Below are 18,044 nucleotides of genomic sequence, written 5' to 3'. Positions count from 1 at the left end.
TCTTTTAATCAAGTAATTCACTAATAAACCATTTCGGAACTGATACAAAAACCAGGAAGGAGCGCTACTACCACACAATGATTCATACATACATCCATTCAGTTCTATCAGGTATCTTCATCCCAAATCCAAAGCATTGAACAACAAACAAACAATATTGCTCTTCCCCCTTCGGCAAAATCAATGAGATAATGCGTTGAATTTTTTTTCACGAGATAGTGCCCTCGCCAGATTAATTGCTCAGGTGGTGCCCTCTACAGTCCCGGGGGTAGGTCGCCATGCACGCCCAGCGACCTATCAGGTCGCCATGCACGCCCAACGACCTCCATGCACGCCCAGCTCGCCAAAGGTCACCATGCAGTCCATGCTTGGACTGAACAATGTTGGTGGTTTAGACATGGCCCTGGGCGAGGTTGGAGTCTCTGCATGGCAACGTGGCATGGGTCTGGGCGAGGTTGGAGTCTCTGCATGGCCGTGCATGCATGCGACATTGTAGGTCGCCAGGGCATCCCAACGACATTGTAGGTCGCCAAGGGATCCCAACGACCTATGCCTTTGCCCCACTTTGCTGCCTCTGCGTCTCTGCTCCCATGCAGCGTGAAATCAGCTGCATTATTGCAGCAACATGGGCGTGAAATCAACTGCATTATTGCAGCACTTATTGCTGCATTATTGCAGCCCGTGAACGTGAATCGGCCACCTATAATTGAAGCAATACCCGGTTGTTGTATTATATATTGGATGGATGGCAATTAAGAGAGAAAGAAAGGGAGAAAATAGCAAAGGAGAAGATAGCAGAGAAAAGAGGAGGAAGAAGAAAGGGAGAGCACAACATCGAGGTAAGTTTTTTTTAATTATTTTAATTAGTTTATTATTTTAAATTATTAGTTTGTTAGTTTATGGTTTAAGTTAAAACAAAATTTTAGTTAATTATTTAATTTGTTTGTTTGATGGTTATATATTAAAAAAATAATTAATTAGTGTGTTAGTTAGTCTAATATTTAATTAGTTTGTAGTTAGTTAAATAGTTAAGTTATATTTTGGTTGTTGAATTTATATTATATAAAAAATTAGTTTATTAGTAGTTTAAGTTTTATTATAATAAAAATAGTTTATTAGTTTAAGTTATATAAAAGAATAATTATTTAAATTAGTTTATTGTTATAAATTATTAGTTAATTAGTTTATTATTATAAATTAGGGTAAAACAAAAAATTAGTTAATTAGTTTGTTAGTTTAAGTTATATTATTGTTAGTTTAAGTTATATCATATAGAAATAAAAAATTATTTAATTAGCATGTTTGATAGTTACATATTAATAAAAATATTTAGTTAGTTTGTTAGTCGTTAGTTATATATAAAAATATGTAATTAGTTTGTGTTAGTTAAATAGTTAAGTTATTTGTTTGTTGAATTTATATTATATAAAAAAATTAGTTAATTAGTTTTTTAGTAGTAAATTATAATTAAAATCATTTATTAGTTTAATTTATATTAAAGAATAGTTTATTAGTTAACGTTATATTAAAGAATAGTTTATTAGTTGTTTAAGGGAAAATTTACGTTTAATTTATATTTTAAAAAGTTTAGTTTGTTAGTTTATTAGTTTAATATTATAAGTTATTATATTAAATTTTTTTGTTGTGTTGTAAAATAGTTAGTTAGTTAGATTATATTAGTTACATTAAATGAATTTTTAAATACTGTTGTTTACTTTTGTACAGATTCATTCCAATGGCTGACCAAATTCCACTGCTGAGACTTGACAATGAACATATTTCAAGTCATTTGGGAATAATGGTGAATAAAATATTTGTTTAATGAATTATAATTAATAAATGTTTGAATATTATTTTATGATTGTGATAAATTTTTTGAAATATTTAATTGCAGGAGGACGAGCAGCGAGTCCTTCGTCATCGGCTACATAAAGTGCCCAAGCCACACAGATTGATAGAAGAAAACTTGCAGGAGGCTGGATTTTGGTATGTAACATTTGTGCGAGATTACAAGTTGGTCCCAGGTTTGATCAGTGCCTTGATTGAGCGTTGGAGACCAGAAACGCACACGTTTCATTTGCCGTGTGGCGAATGTACCATAACTCTGGAGGATGTGGCATTGCAACTCGGGGTCCAAACAAATGGGATGCCAGTGGTAATGTCACATGAGTTTAATAATGTGGCACAACTTTGTAGCTTGTTTCTTGGGAAAACGCCCGTACCACCAGAGTGTAAAGGGTGGCGTGTGAGGTTGTCATGGTTGAAGAATGAATTTCAGCTTCAACCAAATAGTACGGAGCACGAAATTATATATGCAACACGAGCATATATATTACAGTTGATTGGGGGTATTTTAATGTCGGATAAATCCGGTAGTTATGTTCACACTCAATAACTTTTTTTTTTAAGAAATTTTGAGAATAGTAGGCAATATAGTTGGGGATCGGCGATATTGGCGTTCTTGTATCGTGAGATGTGCAAGGCGTCATTAGTCGTGAATGATAATAATACAGCAGAAATCGGTGGATGTTTGTTGCTGCTACAGTCATGGGCTTGGCATAGACTTCCGTTTTTGACACCGATTAGTCGGACTGCGGTTGACTTTCCGCTTGCCGGAAGGTAATATGAATTCTCTATTTTAATATAAAATATTAATTATAAAATAAAAATGACCATATTTTTATATTGATTGATATACAGATGGAGGCATAAAATTGAAGGCACGGGGTTGGTGCACAACAACATTAAAGAGTTCAGGCTGAAGATCGACATTAAGGCAAAAAATGAGGTATGTATAATCTGTTATTTTTAATTATTATTTAAATTAACTATATTATTTGATTTAAATAAATTTTATTGTTTTTGTAATTTTACAGTTTAATTGGAGACCATACATGAATGAAGAAATACTTGCGTTGATACCACACGATATTTTAAATGGGTTTCAATATTGGTGTGCTGTTACACCATTGATCAATTTTGCGTTTGTTGAGATCTAATTTGGGGATAGAGTGTTGAGGCAATTCCACTTCCACCAACCTATTCCGCGGAGTCCATGGGATCATGACCTCCTCCAAATCTTAGATGGTCGTCGTCAGGTGAATTGGGTTGAGACGCATGGCCAGCTGCACAGTTTTGATGGTCGTCGTAAAGAAAATGTTAATTGGGTTGAGAATCATGCAATCTACATTAATGCTTGGAACAATAGGGCTTCATTCATGCCAACTCTTGACGACATTCAAGACGACGACTTTAATTTTGAGACTTCGGCTTACCTTGCTTATTTTTTGGATAATGGAAAGCCATTCTTGACAACAATTGTAGAGAGGCGACAATTTTTGAGGTTTAAGAAAAGATTTGGTAAAGCTGAATACTCTCTACCAAGTGGGAGTGGGAGTTCATCTCAACAACCTGAAGCGGAAATGACCGATGTGGATAATAGCGCATCACAACCGTTCGACGATGCATACATACCAGAGTTTGTGCAGCCTGATGCATCCATCTACTCTCCCATGTTTTCGTCAACGTATGACTTTGAACACATGTCAGTTCAAATGCCCCCAACGAATGAGGAGGATGGGTACCATACTCCTGAGCAACCGCAACGGCCACAACGCATCAGACGTCCGCCCCAACATTATCATTCAACAACACCCCGACATCGGCAACAATTGTAAACTAGTTTGTTATTTGTTACAAATTTAATATTGACATTAGACTAGTTTTTTCAAACATTAACAAATTTGACATATTTATAATGATTTTTAGTATCAAATCATTATTATAATTTCATTACTAGTTATGTAACGAAAATATGGTTAATTGAACCAAACATTGTTCATTGTTCAAGTCGTAAATCATTACTATCAAATCATTACTAAATCATTAATATCAAATCATTAAATATTAATAATAAATTATTATTACTAATCATTACTAATCATTACTATCAAATCATTAAAAATTAATAATAATTTCATTATTACTAATCATTACTAAATCATTACTATCAAATCATTAAAAATTAATAATAATTTCATTATTACTAATCATTACTAAATCATTACTATCAAATCATTATTATAATTTCATTACTAGTTATGTAACGAAAATATGGTTAATTGAACCAAACATTGTTCATTGTTCAAGTCGTAAATCATTACTATCAAATCATTACTAAATCATTAATATCAAATCATTAAATATTAATAATAAATTATTATTACTAATCATTACTAATCATTACTATCAAATCATTAAAAATTAATAATAATTTCATTATTACTAATCATTACTAAATCATTACTATCAAATCATTAAAAATTAATAATGATTTCATTATTACTAATCATTACTAAATCATTAATATCAAATCATTAAATATTAATAATAATTTCATTATTACTAATCATTACTAAATCATTAATATCAAATCATTAAATATTAATAATAATTTCATTATTACTAATCATTAATATCAAATCATTAAATATTAATAATAATTTCATTATTACTAATCATTACTATCAAATCATTAAAAATTAATAATAATTTCATTATTACTAATCATTACTAAATCATTACTATCAAATCATTAAAAATTAATAATAATTTCATTATTACTAATCATTACTATCAAATTACTATTAAATCATTAAATATTAATAATAATTTCATCATTTCTAATCATTACTAAATCTTATAAATACATAGAAATTCATAGAAATACATATATCATTACTAATGATGAGGCCTATATCTTGGTAAACTAGGACAATTGTTTTTTGAATGGCCTTCACCCCTACATAATCCGCATCTCTTTGTTTGACCTCTCTCTCTAGCATGGAAATCCATACTGGTATGAATACGAGTGGACTCAGGTCGACCCTTTGGACTTCTGCGAAGCATTGGATTTGGCAGTCATTCGTCATGATCTTTTCTGAGCCAATATGATTCATTTGGTATCTGTCTGAATGCATAGCTGTAGACATTTAATATCCTACGTAAGTGAAAGCACTCATCAACATAAGTGTATGCGCTTACACCAGCATACATACATGCAGCGACTGCATGAGCACATGGATATTTCCATGCCTGAAAACGACCACAATCACACCATTTCTGTCGTAAATCAACTCTAAATGTTTGGTCTTCTCCTCCGACGTTACGACGTATGCACGACACGACAAAAGTATGACCAACTCGGTCGAAATTATGAACAACCATTGATGTTGCCAATCGCTTATTTGCTTCCATTGATTCCACCACTGTAGGAGCCCAAGTTTTACCTCTATTTATAAGACTATCTATTTCTTTGCCTTTGTCCGACCAAACTTTAGCCAATCTAAAGTACGTCTCTTTCATCACACTCGCAATTGGGAGATGGCGTGTACCTTTTAGTACCAAATTAATGGCCTCAGCAAGGTTTGTGGTCATATGTCCGTATCTCCGACCTTCATCGTATGCTTGTGACCATTTTTCCCGCGGTATTTTTGAAGCCCACTTCCAAACACGCTGATCATCGTAAAATACCTTCAAATTCTCCAATCTCTTGTCAAAATTTGGTCGACGTAGTTCGTATCCTGTTTCATAATATACTGTGTTAAACCGCAATTAAAAAAACCATGTAAAAAATGCACAAATATTGAAAATAAAACTTACCCATGCTGACTATCTCGCTACGAATGTGTGCGTTATGAAATTGGTCGATACTATTCTTGCCAATATGACAGATACAATATGTCGGATATGCATACGGAGGTATCCAACGACTTCCTGGTCGTTCAATTGCCGCCAAAATACCCGTTCCTCTATCGGATATCAAGCAAACTCCATCTTCACGAACGACATATTGACGTAGATTGGTCAGAAAGAAATCCCAAGCCTCTGTTGTCTCTCCCTCAACAATGGCGAATGCAATTGGGAAGATATTTCGCTCACTATCTTGAGCAACTGCCATCAAAAGTACATACCTATATTGACCATACAACCACGTACCATCTACTTGGATCATACGTTTACAAAATGGAAATCCTTCAATACATGCCTTGAATGCCCAAAATTGTAACATCCTCCATGCCGGGTTAGTGATTAATTTGCAAAGTTTCAATACTTGGTGATTTAAGTAAAATGATGGAAGAGTTGAATGATCTATTTGAGTTATTTGGTGTAGGATTGAATTATAAAGAAGGAGAATTAAGAGGGCAAAAGAGTAAATGAGTAAATGAAATAATTAAATATTCCTTAGGGTGATATTATAAATCACGTGGGCATTTGAGATAAGCATTCCAGACTTTTCTCTTCTTCTCTTCCTTCTCCAACCGTGAAGCTTGCAAGTAAAGGTAAGAATCTGAACCTTGGTAGTTTCTTTGATTTTTAGATTGGAAATGGAAGTTTGGATGTTATATAAGCTAAAGGAAAGCTTATATGACATTAAGACAACAAGATAAGTGTTTTAGAGATAGATTTGGAAAATGAGTTTTTAGATGAAATTTTGATATGGATGAGTTTTTGAAGTTTGAATAAGATTTTTGACCTGCAAATAAGTTAATTAAGAAGTATGAGGTAATATAATTGAAATTAGAACAAGTTGAAATTTGAGTAAGATTCTTCAATTCTATATGGATGATTAGTTTTTTTTAGTTTAGAGGTATTAAATGGATAATAATTAGTTTAAGTAAGTGTATGAAAGTTAAGAGTATTAAAGAGAGTGAAATATGTATGTTTGAGCTGAAATGAGATGATTTTCGAGCTCAAAATAGGATTTCTGGGCTAGGGGAATCGGTACCCATTCAAGGGGAACCGATACCCCCAGGGGGGAACTGATTCCCCCATGTATAAAAAAAAAAGAAAGAAAGAAAAGAGAAAAGAAAAGAAAGAAAGACTAAACTATTAATTCATTAAATTGGTAAGTTATTAAAGATTAATTTCAAGACATAGACATCTGATACTCATCTTGGAAATTATGTTTATGTAGATACCGAGCCTACACGAGTTCGGGAACAATCTACAAGTAGGATCGATCGAGGACAAGGCAAAGAAATATAGGTGAGTGCATATGCATAGCATAATTATAGAAATATACTCCATTCTAGACTTGTGATAAGTCTAGATTTTTATATCTTGGTACATGAGCATATTCTGTATTATGAGACATGACATGAGTTCATATAAAATGCATTATATGACATGAATATGTGGGAAAAGTTATGAGCTATGTGAAAAGGTAAGAATTTACATGTCTACGCGATATTGACTACGTGAAATGTAAAAGCCCATGTTATGTATATGAGAACTATAGGTATAGTTGGCATGCCAAGGGTAGAGGGTTTACGCGGTCCTTCGGGACATATGTATATTCTTTGGAACATGTGTGAAGTCTTGAAAGATACATACTTGATCCCTAGTATATGTATATGATTCTTAAGGAATTCTATGTGGTCCTTATGGACATCATTATATGGCAATACGGTGCAATTCTACGCGGTACTTCGGTGCATTTATACGAGCTGTGGTGACAACATAGTGCACAACCTCACATTACTCAGATACCTTAGGTTCTCAATATGCTATCATGGGCCAATAAACTTATTAATACAGATTCATGAATGTTAAAGTCATACGCTTACAGGTATGGATATTGATGATGTAGACTACATTGATTAAGTACATGTTTGCATCTCATTTCATATGATCATGACATTTTCATTACATTGCCTTGTTATTATTATTGCCTCACTAAGTCGATGACTTAGCGTGTGAGTGTTTCACACGTAGGATCCGAGAAAATAGACGAGACAGGTGAAGCAACTTGACAGTATTACTCCTGCAACCACCAGATCAGAAGCAACTTAATCAGTAGGTCATTTTGTTATGTAAATAGCAGTTGGCATGTAATTAAAGGGTTAAGTTGTGTATGCTCTGAATATTTTGGTAAACTTATTTACAATATGTATATTATCGTATTTTTTAATATAAGTTCAAATATTTTGCTATTATTTGTTAAGAGTTGTGTTTTAAAGTCAATGTAGTATCTCTGACTCATATCCGGGTCGGGTACGGGTTGGGGGTGTTACATTTAATGGTATCAGAGCTATGGTTTAGCCGATTCTAGGCATAAACCAGAGTCTATAGAGTCTTTAAATGGAATACATGCCAACAAATAGTGAGAACTTCTGATCTGGTATAGTATGAGTATGATGTCTTGCTAATAGAACAATGTGTTTATTCTTATTAGATGTCCGGACATAATAGCTCCCGAAGTGAAGCGGGAGAAGATAGGCATGCTGAAAGCAGTAATTCACCTGCCCTGGCCAGGCAAGGTGAAGAACAAGCATCTCAAGGAGTGCCTGTGCAAGATCAAGATACGTTCTTCAGAACGTTAGACGCTATTCTGACGCGTCTTCAACCTTCTGCTCCACTAACTCAAAGAATTAATGTAGCAAAAGAGTTGAGAGGTTTAGGAGCTTCCGAATTTAAGGGAGAAGCTGAGGAAGGTCCAGTGTCAGCGGATCTTTGGTTGAATGATTTGAAAATCATGTTAGATGGTCTCCACTGTTCCGAAGTGGAGAAATTAGATGGAGCTGTGTCTTTATTGAGGGGTCAGGCGAGGATATGGTGGACGAACGTCACCATAAGGATGTCAACCGACCAGTTGACTTGGTTTTTGTTTTTAGAAGAATTTAAAAACAAGTATATTGGATATCAGTTTATCCGACAAATGAAGCAGGAGTTTATGAATTTGAAGCAGATGAGCCGCTCTGTATATGAGTACGAATGTGAGTTTAATAAGCTGAGCAGGTTTGCAGCTGAGCTTGTGCCTACTGAAAAAGATGCTTGCGAATGGTTCATGGAGGGCTTGCACCCTAGACTTAAAGAAATGTTGATAGTATTAAACTTGTCCTCGTTCCAGGAGGTGATCAATCGTGCAAAAGCTCTTGAAAGGGCTCAGAATGAAAGATTTGGGGACTCAAGAGTTCAGACATCAAAGAGGACGACTACTTCTTCTAGCTCAGTACCAACAAAAAGGGGAAGAGACTCGGGATTTCGATCACAAACTAGATCAGAATCAGTTGCATCGTCTGCTAGGGGAGCAAGTCAGGCAAGACCTAGACAGACGCAGTCAGTGGAATCTGGTGCTGGGAGATCTACTCCGAGTCAAGGGAGACAGTGTCAGCACTGTGGAAAAAACCATTATGGGGCTTGTCGTATGGCTGCTGGGACTTGTTTTCGATACGGAGATGCCGGACATTTTATACGGGATTGTCCATTGATTGTTAGTGAGCCTGCACCATCTGGAAGATTTGGTTCTTCCTCACAAAGAGGACGAGGAGGAGGCAGAGGAAGGAACCCGTCTGAATTCTCTGCTCAACCTGAAGTTCGATCCACTGCTCGGGTATACAATCTAAAGACAAGTGAAGACCGTGATGACCCTGATATTATAGCAGGTACTTTTTAGTTGTATGATAAATTAGTATTGGTGCTGATTGATCCGGGTTCTAATTATTCTTATATTACAAGTAAGTTAGTAAAGGAGTTGAGGATTCCTATAGAAGCTACGAGTAATGTAATGATAGTAACTAATCCGTTAGGGCATAGTACTCAGTAATGTAATGAGTAACTAATCCGTTAGGGCATAGTACTCAGGTGGACAAAGTCTGTAAGGGGTGTCCCATAAAGGTTCAGGGAATTAAATTCCCTGCTAATCTGATGGAATTACCCTTTGACAAATTTGAAGTGATTCTGGGAATGGATTGGTTGTTTCATTATTATGGGAATGTCGACTGTAGATTGAAAAAGGTAACCCTGAAGAGTCCAGAAGGAATAGAAGTTAATGTGATCAGTGAAATGTGTAATCCTTTAGCAAATGTAATATCAGTGATGTCTGCCAAGAAATTATTGCTACAAGGATGTCAGGGGTTTTCTTGCAAATATGATTAATTCAAGAGCTCAAGAGAAAAGGTTAGAGGAAATTCCAATAGTTCGAGAGTTCCCTGATGTTTTTCCTGCTGAATTGCCAGGATTACCTCCGGATAGAGAGGTAGAATTTCAAATTGAAGTAATGCCAGGAACCGCTCCAATTGCAATGGCACCTTATCGGATGGCTCCGAAAGAATTGCAAGAGTTAAAGAATCAATTGCGAGATTTGTTAGAAAAAGGATTTATTCCACCAAGTGTGTCACCTTGGGGAGCTCCGGTGTTATTTGTTAAGAAGAAGGATGGATCAATGCGTCTCTGTATTGATTATCGACAGCTTAATAAGGTGACCATTAAGAACAAGTATCCCCTTCCGCGCATTGATGACTTGTTTGATCAACTAAAAGGAGCTTCGGTATTTTCGAAGATCGATCTACGTTCGAGTTATCATCAATTGAAGATCCAGGAGAAAGATATTCCGAAGAGACAGCTTTCAGAACGAGATATGGTCATTACGAATTCATCGTAATTCCATTCGGAGTAACAAATGCACCTGCAGCTTTCATGGATCTCATGAACAGGATTTTTCAGCCCTATCTGGACCAGTTTGTTGTTGTCTTTATTGATGACATACTGGTTTACTCGAAGTCCATTGAAGAGCACAACACACATTTGAGGCTAGTTTTGCAAATTCTCAGGGATAAAAATCTCTATGCGAAATTGTCTAAATGTGAATTTTGGCTAGACGAAGTAATTTTCTTAGGGCATGTGATCTCGGCAGTTGGGATTAGAGTAGACCCTCAGAAGGTTAAAGCTATAATGGATTGGGAAGTTCCTAAGAATGTGTCTGAAGTTCGGAGTTTTCTTGGACTTGCCGGTTACTATCGAAGATTCGTTAAGAATTTTTCGATGATTGTGCTGCCTCTAACAAAGATAATGAGAAAGAACGTACCATTTGTTTGGACTTCTGAATGTCAAGAAAGTTTCGAAGCTTTAAAGAGAATTCTGACGGAAACTCCGATATTGGTTCAACCGAAATCTGGCAAGAATTTTGTAGTATACAGTGACGCATCCCATAACGGGTTGGGGTGTGTATTAATGCAAGAAGGAAAGGTGGTAGCGTACGCATCGAGACAGTTGAAACCACATGCTGACGAAACTCCGATATTGGTTTCAACCGAATCTGGCAAGAATTTTGTAGTATACAGTGACGCATCCCAACGGTTGGGGTGTGTATTAATGCAAGAAGGAAAGGTGGTAGCGTACGCATCGAGACAGTTGAAACCACATGAAAGGAATTACCCCACTCATGATTTAGAAATGGATGCTTTAGTATTCGCTCTCAGGATTTGGTGTCATTATCTTTATGGGGAGCGTTGTTACTTATATACGGATCATAAGAGCCTAAAGTATCTGATGACTCAAAAAGAATTGAATTTGAGGCAACGTAGATGGTAGAGTTTTTAAAGGATATGATGTGATAATTGACTATCATCCCTGAAAGGCTAATGTGGTAGCAGATGCTCTGAGTAGAAAGACATTACAGCTTTACGAGCTATGGATGCAATTATCTTTAACGGAGACGGTGGTCTTTGTGCAGAATTAACCCTTAAACCAGCATGGTTAGAACGAATAGAGAATTGCAAAGTAAAGATGAAATGTGTTTGAAAAGAATGAACAAGTAAAGAACAAGAGATTAAAGACTTTGAGATTAAGTCAGATGGAAATCTATATTGTAAAGGAAGAATTGTAATACCCGACAATGACGACTTGAAGAAAAATTTTATCAGAGGCTCATTACAGTCCGTTAACGATGCACCCGGTGGAACCAAGATGTATATGGATTTGAAGGATCGATTTTGGTGGTCAGGATGAAGCGAAGCATCACCGAATTTGTGTCTAAGTGTTTGATATGTCAACAAGTCAAAGCCGATCATCAAGTTCCATCAGGATTATTGCAACCGCTTTTCATTCCTCAATGGAAATGGGAAAATGTTACGATGGATTTTGTTTCGGGGTTACCCTTGACTCCGAACAAAAGAGAATCAATCTGGGTAATTGTTGATCGATTAACTAAGTCAGCGCATTTCCTTCCGGTTAGAACGGATTTCTCTATGGAAAAGTATGCAGAGCTGTATATTAGAGAAGTTATTAGATTGCATGGAGTACCTGTTTCCATAGCTCTGATCGAGACCCTCGATTCACTTCTAGATTCTGGAAATCTTTGCATGAAGCGTTGGGAACTCGTTTAAACTTTAGTACGGCTTTTCATCCTCAGACTGATGGACAATCAGAGAGAACTATTCAGATATTGGAAGATATGTTGAGAGCATGCGTAATGGAATTTAAAGGATCATGGGAAAAGTATTTACCGCTGGCAGAGTTCGCTTACAACAATAGTTATCAGTCGAGTAAAATGGCTCCCTATGAAGCTCTTTATGGAAGGAAATGTCGTACGCCTTTGAACTGGTATGAGCTCAAAGATAAAGAAGTGCTTGGTCCTGAGTTGATTCAGGAAGTAGAAGAAAAGGTCCAGATAATTCAGAGTAATCTCAAAGCTGCAGCAGACAGACAGAAATCATATGCAGATCTAAAAAGGAAAGAAATTGAATTTCAAGTTGGAGATAAAGTGTTTTTAAAAGTCTCCATGGAAGAAGGTGTTGAGATTTGGTCGAAAAGGAAAATTGAGTCCTCGTTATTGGACCATATGAGATTGTAAAGAGAGTAGGACCTGTAGCATATCAGCTAGCTTTACCACCTGAGATGGAAAAGATACATGATGTCTTTCACGTTTCAATGCTTCGAAGGTATCGATCGGATCCCTCCCATATCGTAAATCCAGAAGAGATCGAGGTACAACCGGATATGACTTATGAGGAAGAACCGATTCAAATTTTAGCACATGAAGTTAAGCAATTGAGGAACAAGACTATTCCTTTGGTCAAAGTGTTGTGGAGAAATCACAAAGTAGAAGAAGCAACGTGGGAGCGTGAAGAAGATATGCGACATCAATACCCTCATTTGTTCGTGCAATGAAAATTCGAGGACGAATTTTCTTAAGGGGGAGAGATTTGTAACATCCTCCATGCCGGGTTAGTGATTAATTTGCAAAGTTTCAATACTTGGTGATTTAAGTAAAATGATGGAAGAGTTGAATGATCTATTTGAGTTATTTGGTGTAGGATTGAATTATAAAGAAGGAGAATTAAGAGGGCAAAAGAGTAATTGAGTAAATGAAATAATTAAATATTCCTTAGGGTGATATTATAAATCACGTGGGCATTTGAGATAAGCATTCCAGACTTTTCTCTTCTTCTCTTCCTTCTCCAACCGTGAATCTTGCAAGTAAAGGTAAGAATCTGAACCTTGGTAGTTTCTTTGATTTTTAGATTGGAAATGGAAGTTTGGTTGTTATATAAGCTAAAGGAAAGCTTATATGACATTAAGACAACAAGATAAGTGTTTTAGAGATAGATTTGGAAAATGAGTTTTTAGATGAAATTTTGATATGGATGAGTTTTTGAAGTTTGAATAAGATTTTTGACTTGTCAATAAGTTAATTAAGAAGTATGAGGTAATATAATTGAAATTAGAACAAGTTGAAATTTGAGTAAGATTCTTCAATTCTATATGGATGATTAGTTTTTTTTAGTTTAGAGGTATTGAATGGATAATAATTAGTTTAAGTAAGTGTATGAAAGCTAAGAGTATTAAAGAGAGTGAAATATGTATGTTTGAGCTGAAATGAGATGATTTTCGAGCTTAAAATAGGATTTCTGGGCTAGGGGAATCGGTACCCATTCAAGGGGAACCGATACCCCTCAACGAATATGAATTTCCAGAATGCTAGAGGGGAACCGATACCCCCAGGGGGGGAACCGATTCCCCCATGTATAAAAAAAAAAGAAAGAAAGAAAAGAGAAAAGAAAGAAAGACTAAACTATTAATTCATTAAATTGGTAAGCTATTAAAGATTAATTTCAAGACATAGACATCTGATAATCATCTTGGAAATTATGTTTATGTAGATACCGAGCCTACACGAGTTCGGGAACAATCTACAAGTAGGATCGATCGAGGAAAAGGCAAAGAAATATAGGTGAGTGCATATGCATAGCATAATTATAGAAATATACTCCATTCTAGACTTGTGATAAGTCTAGATTTTTATATCTTAGTACATGAGCATATTCTGTATTATGAGAGACATGACATGAGTTCATATAAAATGCATTATATGACATGAATATGTGGGAAAAATTATGAGCTATGTGAAAAGGTAAGAATTTACATGTCTACGCGATATTGACTACGTGAAATGTAAAAGCCCATGTTATGTAGATGAGAACTATAGATATAGTTGGCATGCCAAGGGTAGAGGGTCTACGCGGTCCTTCGGGACATATGTATATTCTTTGGAACATGTGTGAAGTCTTGAAAGACACATACTTGATCCCTAGTATATGTATATGATTCTTAAGGAATTCTATGTGGTCCTTATGGACATCATTATATGGCACTACGATGCAATTCTACGCGGCACTTCGGTGCATTTATACGAGCTGTGGTGACAGCATAGTGCACAACCTCACATTACTCAGATACCTTAGGTTCTCAATATGCTATCATGGGCCAATAAACTTATTAATACAGATTCATGAATGTTAAAGTCATACGCTTACAGGTATGGATATTGATGATGTAGACTACATTGATTAAGTACATGTTTGCATCTCATTTCATATGATCATGACATTTTCATTACATTGCCTTGTTATTATTATTGCCTCACTAAGTCGATGACTTAGCGTGTGAGTGTTTCACACGTAGGATCCGAGAAAATAGACGAGACAGGTGAAGCAGCTTGACAGTATTACTCCTACAATCACCAGATCAGAAGCAACTTAATCAGTAGGTCATTTTGTTATGTAAATGGCAGTTGGCATGTAATTAAAGGGTTAAGTTGTGTATGCTCTGAATATTTTGGTAAACTTATATTACAATATGTATATTATCGTATTTTCTTAATATAAGTTCAAATATTTTTCTATTATTTGTTAAGAGTTGTGTTTTAAAGTCAATGTAGTATCTCTGACTCATATCCGGGTCGGGTACGGGTTTGGGGGTGTTACAAAAATAGTCTATAATATTTTCTTCCCTGGCAGAAGTTGACCTTCTTCGTCATATGCGGGCATGGTTTGAGACTTCACTATGGTTCCTGGGATAAATCGCTTCATTACTTGTAGCAAATGTGGTAGCTCATTGTACGATGTATCCCAATCTCCATACGTCAGCTTCATTGCCTTCATCTTCGCATTCCACACCTTGCCATATTTTACTTGATATCCAAATTGGCTTCGAATAGATGCAGCTAACACTGAACAAGATATCCTTGGATCATTTTCAACCATCGCCTTCACGTATTCACATATTACATCGGAGTCCAATAGTCGGTGGTCTTGTTAGATGAAGTTTCGCAAACACGTGTGCGAACCTTTGTACCTCGTGATGACCCAAACATCGTGCCTTTGATTTTTCGACACTCTGATCTTCCACTTGCACTCTAGGCCATATTTTACACACTTCGCGTATAGGGTTTTCTGGTTGGACTCTACAACATGGATATCAACATGGCATTTTATGCAGTACTCTTTAATCGCCAGGGTAGCTTCATTTTTTCCTCTGAATTGCACCCCAACTGAAAATTCACCAGAATTATCGAATGATGCAGTCATTTGGTATGGAGGTAAATGTGGCATGTCTGGGAATTCAGGTGCCCTCATCGCATCATAGTCTATCTCGTACATGTGAGGAGTAGCTTCATACGGTGCCGGAAATTCATCAATTGCACCTCCACCAAAAATATTTTCGTCGCCGCCCAAAACGGGTTCTTCGGTTTCTTCATCTTCGCTTGAATCATCATGAATTTCTCCCCATCGATTTTCAGCATCAATATCAACAACCAATTCCGGTATGTTTCTCGTCTCACACTCTTCTGTTGCAGATGTCCCCCGACTTCATTTACACTTTCCAATAGTGTCATAAAACTGTTCGGGAACCTGTATGTCGGCTCCTCAAACTGACTATATAAAGTCATTTCAGATGGATTTTGAGCCACACCTCTTGATGACCCAGGAACATCACATATGTTATGCACATCAACAAATAACTCAATAACTGCTATATTGGTTGACTCATGTAATCGAACCATGGTTCCAATATCATCATCTTCTTCAAGTGGAACTACATCATATTTGACTGGGTTGGGGCATATCATAAACCTATACCTCAAACCATCAACTGCAACTCGAATTTTTCTTTCTATCTTATGCTTCATTTCTATAAATGTGATGTCTTTTTTGAACATCATATTTATTGGTTTTTCAGACTGAAAAACTACTCCGATCTCATTTTCCATAATCTGTCCATTATAATGGACAATCGTGAAAAAGTTGTTGCTCATTTCATTTCCTTTATTGTTTCTTTCTTCGAATCAATATGTACGTGGAAAAATGTTGTGGAATAATGCTCTGTACGTGTAAAAAAAATTATTTCTTTAAACAACAATAAATTAAAAAAATTAAATTTATATAATCTAATATATTATAATATAACTTAAACTAATAAACTATTTCTTTATTATAATATAATTTAGTTAAAATAAAAACTAACAAACTAATTAAGCACTAATTAACTTTTTTAATATTTTAACTTAAACTTCAACAAACAACCTAATATACGTTTAAACACACTAACAAATTAATTAAATATTTTTTACATTTAATAACTTAAACTAAGAAACTAATTAACTAATTTTTTATATAATCTAATATATAACTTAAACTAACAAATTAATATAATATAACTTAAACTAACAAACTAATAATTTATACTAACAAACTAATTAACTAAATTTCTGTTTTATCCTAAACCCTAAACTAACAAACTAATTATTTCATAATTTTATATTAATAAACTAAATTAAACAATTAAAAATTACCTCACAAACCATGTTTGAGCCTTTATCTCCATTTCCTCTTCTTTTTCTTTTCCTTTCATTTCCTTTCTCTCGCCAAATTTTCTTTCTTTCTTATGATTCTACCCTAAACCCCTCATATCCAATATATATAATGATATTTCAACGGTTGGTAAGCTGCAATCAATTTGAGCTGTATAATTCACGTTGAAGGCTGTAAATTTTTCAACCGTTGAACGCTACAATAATACAACACTAATTACTGCATGCAACAGCTGATTTTATGTTGCACCAATACAGCTATGATAACAAGAGTGAACAGTCTCGAAGCTATGGCATGAGGGAGCAGCTATGGCTAGAAGCTAGGGCACGAAGCTATGACACTTTGCAGCTCAAATCATGCTGCAATAATACAGCTATTACAGTTGCATGCATGAGTCTCCTGAGCAGCTGCAAGTGGAGAGGATTGTATGGCTACCTATCCTGCATGGCCCAACGTTGGACGCCGGCGTGCATGGCGACCTGTATATGGCGACCTACCATCTTGGTCGCCGGGATTGCTTGGCGACCTACAAGGTCGCTGGGAGTGCATGGCGACCTTGTAAGTCGCTTGGAGTCCTTGGCGACCTATGGTTGGGTTGTGCATGTCCCATGCACGACACGATCCACGTCACGATCCTCGTCGGAAGCCACGTCGTAGGTCGCTCGGAAGGCATGGCGACCTACGACCAACTGTGCAATTCACCCTACTTCATCAATTAATCTTGGGAGAACGTTATTTCGTGAATTATTTATTTCCAAAGCATTATATCGTGAATTCACCCTCTCCCTTCACAACTAAAAAGAACTCTTCCTATACAGTTCGCTTTTCACGCTTACGAGTTCAAGAGATAAATCTCAAGCATTTCTCATAATCCAGTACATTGAAGAAGTACTTTAATGAATGAAGGTACTGCATATTCAAAGGACTAAAAAGAAAAGGAAATAAAGAACTCAAATAATTCGGTAATCTAAAGAATTTATCAAACTAAACGCCAGTCAATAATTAAAGAATAAAGAATCTGATTGCTATACGATCAAACACGATAAATGAAAACCGATAAACTGAATTGAAAAATGGAAACATAAATGAATAAATTAAAATTTAAAACTT

The sequence above is a fragment of the Hibiscus syriacus genome, unplaced genomic scaffold, assembly GCF_006381635.1.
Source record: "Hibiscus syriacus cultivar Baekdansim isolate YM2019G1 unplaced genomic scaffold, ASM638163v2 tig00002841_pilon, whole genome shotgun sequence".
Classification (NCBI taxonomy): Eukaryota; Viridiplantae; Streptophyta; class Magnoliopsida; order Malvales; family Malvaceae; genus Hibiscus; species Hibiscus syriacus.
Note: the sequence above shows the minus strand (reverse complement) of the source record.